The sequence below is a fragment of the Mastomys coucha genome, unplaced genomic scaffold (assembly GCF_008632895.1).
Source record: "Mastomys coucha isolate ucsf_1 unplaced genomic scaffold, UCSF_Mcou_1 pScaffold5, whole genome shotgun sequence".
Classification (NCBI taxonomy): domain Eukaryota; kingdom Metazoa; phylum Chordata; class Mammalia; order Rodentia; family Muridae; genus Mastomys; species Mastomys coucha.
Window position 1 is genome coordinate 66,382,017 of NW_022196911.1, and position 5,715 is coordinate 66,387,731.

The window sequence follows — 5,715 nt, forward strand, 5'->3', positions numbered from 1 at the left end:
TTTTTTGTCAGCGCCAGCCCCGCTCACTCTGGCCTAGTGTGAGGGGGGGGAGGGAAGCACCCTCTAGCGCGGAGTCTGCAGACCCAGCCAGACTAGAAAGCGATCTCTCTCTAAAGGCCTGTCTCTCAAGTTATACACAGAGGACATGCCCCCAAACTTCGTGTTCAGGGGAAAGTCCCCAGACCAAGGGTAGGGAGCGCCGAGCGCACACGTAACTTTGTGTTCAGGGGAAAGTCCCCAGACCAAGGGCAGGGAGTGCCGAGCGCACACGTGCGCAACCCTCCCTGCGAGTCACCAACAGCCTGTCAAGAACTGAGCCATGGGGCAAAGCCCCTGAGCACACAGAAGTGTAGTGGAGAGGGGAGCGCACTCTTGTGCGCGGGATCTCTAGTCTGGCCGAGCCTGCGTCGCAGCCCGTGTCTAGTGTAGCCCGGCCCCCAGGCGACCCGCGAGGCCGTCTCTGGCAGCCTCGGAGGTCTCTGTACGGGGCCCCTTCCTGCCCGCAGCGCCCTTATGCCCTGCTCTGGGAGCCGCGTCCCAGTGTTCACTCGCTTGTCTACTGAGACCAAATTAATTTGAACGAATCTCAGAAAGGAGCACAAAAAGAAAAAACTTATTTTGTACGCTCCGCAGAAAGGGCGGAGCCTCCGCGGCCATGTCGGCCACGAAAACAGGGGCAAAACACGTAAGACAAGACAATCTAATCTGCATCTATCTGACAAAGACAAATATTGAAACACGTAAACAAGACATAATCCCAATGTTTCCCCGTAGCTACGTCACTATCTGTGCCCATTTGGGCTCAGATAAACCCGCGGACCCTGTCAAACCTTGGCATCATGGCTAGCCAAATCTTAGTAAATAGCTGTATTTCCCGGCGGGAGCAGATCTGCCTCTAATCTTGGCACTTTGGCCAATAAACCCAGCCCTTACGACTGTACATCTAGCAAACGATATGCTGTCTATCTAAAGAGAATTCAGAATAAGATTACTCCAAGCCAGCCCCACGTTGGGCGCCATCTGTTGAAGTCTAGATCTAACATGAAAAGGATTAAAAGAGTCTTTCTTGAATTAGGAGCAAGATAAGGACAGGAAAAGATTAAAGGAGATATGAGAGAGTGGCCACAGATATACCTACCCACGTGGAAAGGTAAAAATTAGACGGGAGACTCTCTGCTCAGCCATCTTGGTTCTTTAATGTTAATGCCTCTGTTCCCGCAACAGGTAAAAACACTTGGGGCAAATCCCTCCCCCAAACTCTGTCAGTATAACAGTCCAATCAGAAACTTCCTTCTTACAAATAGAGGTGGAGCTACTGAATGTAGCTGCTTCTACAGCGCTGCGTTACTGTCCGGGCTTCCGGGCTTTGGGGAGGGAGACCACAACTCATCATGTGATGAAGTCTATAGAAACAGACTAGAAGGCTGGTTATGAGGGCAAGGAGAAAAGATGGAGATGACATTCCTTGGGCCTGGACTTCCAGCTTAAATAAAGACTTTTTGCTTTTACATATGAGTTAGACTCCTGATGGTCTCTGATGGTCTGTAGGGACCTTGAGTCCTGGACATAGCATCTGGAGGCTTGTCTGGGATCCCCGTGACACTTCCCCCTCTGTCAACCAGGACCCTTGACCCGAGTTGCTGAAGACTGATAGATAAGTGTACTTTAGATAACGTTTGTCTAAATGTTTGGCCATTTTTGTTTTAGTATATCCATATACCAGTAAACTATAATTTTGTACTGCCACACAGGACCTGAGCAGATACCCAGTCCTTGGCTCACTGGTCAGGGACTGTACCCCTCTTGTTTCTTTGAAGAGACATAGCAGGTTACGCCTGCCACATGGCAATTAACTGTCTCTCACTTTTGCCTTTGATATTGTGTGCAGATCAACATTAGTGTGTCTATGTTTCTTTAATTTGTTTCATTGTATTTCATTTTTATTTTTGAACTTAGGATAATGGGACAGACCCAGATGATTGCTTTGACACTTTTTTGGGGACTGAGTTAAGGACTTTAAGATTAGGGCTAGAGACTTAGGGCTAAAAGTTAGAAAGGACAGATTAGGTTGAGATGGGCAGCTTTCCATGTCAGATGGCCATCTGAGGGGACCTGGGACCCCTTCACGATATGGAAAGTCAAAAATGTCATATATAGTCAGCCTTGCTACCCAGACCAAATCCCCTATATCATCACCTGACAAGACTTCATAGACAACCAACCAGACTGGGTGAAATCACTACTCCTTCCAAGACACAGCCTTAAAATAGAAGAAGGCAAGACAGAGAAACCTAAACAAACTGGTCCTGTCTACCCGGTTCTGATGGATAGCAGGGATATAGATTTCTTTCTCTCCCCTTCTCCCCCCTACAAGAACTGGCCACAGCCAGTGCTGGAAGGGGCTGAAGTGAAGGCAATACCAGGAGGAACAGAAAGGGCAACCACTCCCTTATTAACCCTCCACATACCAGGGGTCATGTTGCTAGGGAACAGGCCAGAACAAAACACCTGGCACCATACTGTACCTTCCTTTAGGACCACAGGAACCCCCAAATGACCAAGGGAACCAACTATACAATATCGGCCTTTTTCTACCAGTGATTTATATAATTGGAAGACGTAGAACCCCAAATTTTCAGAGAGGCCAGGGGCCCTTATAGATCTTTCAGATTCAGTGATCTTTACCCACCAACCTACTTGGGACAATTGTTAGTAACTGCTACAGATTCTCTTCACCAAAGAGAGAGAAAGAATTTTTAATAAGGCTCAGAAATTAGTTGTGGGCAAGAACAGGGCCCCTACTACTAACCAGTTGATTAGTTTGACAATTTCCCATGTGTCTCTGTGAGGACTGAATGTTGAGCTCTCGTATCTATTAGAAACTTGATAGGCTTCCCTTTTGATGGTTACCCTAAGTTCTGGTAGGAGGCCCAAACCCTATCTCCCCTAGTCACTTAGTTCTATTTTCAGCACTTTTTCTTGATGCCCTTCTGTCTTTCTGGAGGGCTCCTCTTCTCCTTTAGCTAGACCCAACTGGGATTACAACATGGCTAAAGGTAAGGAGAGGCTCTGGGTCTACTGCTAAACTCTAATGGGGGGCCTCTGGGTATCTGTTTGCCACCCCACTAATTTGGCTAAGATAAAAGATGTTATATAGGAAGATAGGGAGTCCTGGGCAGCCTTTCTTTTTTCGTTTTCTTTTTTTGGTTTTTCGAGACAGAGTTTCTCTGTGTAGCCCTGGGTGTCCTGGAACTCACTCTGTAGATCAGGCTGGCCTTGAACTCAGAAATCTGCCTGCCTCTGCCTCCCAAGTGCTGGGATTAAAGGTGTGCACCACCACTGTGGGGCAGCCTTTCTAGAGAAAATTGTGACAACATTCTAGACTTAAACCCTGCTAGAACTGGGGTCACCAGAGAACAAGTCAATGATGATGATGGCCTTCGCCAACCAAACAGCGCTAGATATAAAGAGTAAGTCACAAAGAGTAGATAAGATACAAGAAATGTCCCTACAAAAAATGTTGGAAAGTAAATAATAACTGAGAGTCTCCTGAAGATAAAACAGGCCTGATCCAATGCCAAACAAATTCAGGATTTGGCTAAAATCTTCCTGACCACCATGGCTGACATGTATGTGGAAAACAATGACAACTACGACATCTAGTGGACAAAATAGGTAAGTGACTATCAAGAACAGATAAGCCTGGGCTCAAAAAACAAACAAAATAAAAAACAAAACAAAAAACCAAATAACAACAACAACAACAACAAAACCACACCAAACCAAACAAAAACCCCAAACAAACAAAAAACCACAATGTACATATTGTAAAAGATAGGACATTAGATCAAAGATTGCCCTAAGAGCCCTCCAGAAAGACAGAAGGGCCTCAAGAAAAAGTGCTGAAAATAGAACTAAGTGACTAGGGGAGATAGAGTTTGGGCCTCCTACCAGAACTTAGGGTAACCATCAAAAGGGAAGCCTATCAGGTTTCTAATAGATACAAGAGTTCAACATTCAGTCCTCACAGAGACACATGGGAAATTGTCAAACAAAAAGTCATGGGTACCAGGGGCTACAGGTATGAATCAATACATGTAGATTGCCCAAAAATACACGGAGCAGGCTGGTTATCCCATTCCCTTTTAATCATGCCTAAAGTCCCCACTCCTTATTAGGAAGAGACTTGCTAACCAAAATTGGGGCTCAAATTACTTTTGACCCTGAGGGGATTTACATCATGGGTAGAGATGGACAGTCAATACAGGTATTCACTTTATCTTTAGAAGATAAATGTAGACTACACCAAAAAATCGAGTCCATCAGTGAAGAAATCTCTATGTGGCTACATGCTCGATGGACAAAGGTATATGGGGACAGCCTGATTCTGAGACTGTCTGGGCCTCAGCCCTATCTGCTAATACTTCAGCCCAATAAGTAGAGTGGATTGCCCTGACAAAGGCCCTCAACTTGGACAAAAAAGCAGGTTAATAATATTTATACGGATAGCAGACAGGCCTTTGTCACTATGCATGTTCACAGAGGCTGTCTATCAAGAGAGGGGACTACTTATGGCAGAGGGAAATATTATCAAAAATAAACAAGAAATTTTAGACTTATTACAGCCATCTGGTTACCCAAAAAGTTGTCAATTATTCATTTCCTGGCCACCAAAAGGCAATTCTGGAGGAGGTCAAAGACAATTAAAAGGAAGATGCAGCCACCCTTAACTCTACATCAACCCCGACCCTTAGATTGCCAAATCCTTGGTCAACCACTGTACCAGAAAAATATTCTTTTTTTGTTTGTTTTGGATATTTTTATTTCTTCAATTTTTTATTATCAGGAGTGACTGAAATAAAAAAAATACAATTGAGTCTCATCATTATGTCATTATGGAAATGGCTTTAAGAGAAAACTGGTCAGATGAATTGTGATTACTTCCCATTTTTCAACTGGTAAATAGTTGCCATTGATAACACAGACAAGGGCAGAGAATCTGTCCAGAATGTTCAAGATATGGTATATTACACAACATGCCTGTTCTCAGGGAGAACACCTAGGACATAATTATGTATACTTCTTGATCTCATCACACAAGACAAATACAAAGGTGCCACCCATGCCTCTGAGAACATTGGACCATGCGCCCTTGAGAAAAGCCTTGCTTCCTTCATCACAAGCAATCTTCTGCCAACAGTGCCTGTATACATGATATCGATTCCTTTGTGTCCTGACTGCATCATCATATGATGGAGAACTGTGTCAAAAGAATAGGAAGTTAGACCAGTGACAGCAGTGACAGACTGTGCAATCATCCCCCTGATGAAGATGTGAGTATTGGGATCTGGGAGCATTCCCTTTGCAGTGTCATAGATACCAAGGTAGGCAGCTCGGTAGATGATCATGTCCTGTACTGACACATTAAAGCCTTGCTACAGGCCCTTAATCCCATCAGATTTGTAGATCTTAACCATGCAGTCACCAAGGCCTTTGAATTCCCTCTCAGCTCCAGGTTTGCCCACATCAGCTGCTAGACAGGTACTGTTGGGTTCCTCCCTCCTGCCTCAACTCCTGACTTCAGAGCTTACAACTGGAGATGGTCAGCTCATGCCTGCTGTGCCTAAAATAAAGGCCCACTACACTGAAAAGGATTGAAGTGGTTTATGTGGAGAACATGCAAGAGGAAAACTACTGTTGAAAGTAAGTGGATAT

The 5,715-nt window shown here is 44.8% G+C and overlaps 1 pseudogene; it reads right to left on the minus strand.

The window, feature by feature from the left end:
• Positions 1 to 5,070: 5,070 nt before the first annotated feature.
• LOC116077991 overlaps positions 5,071 to 5,715 on the minus strand; it is a 1,573-nt pseudogene continuing 928 nt past the window's right edge.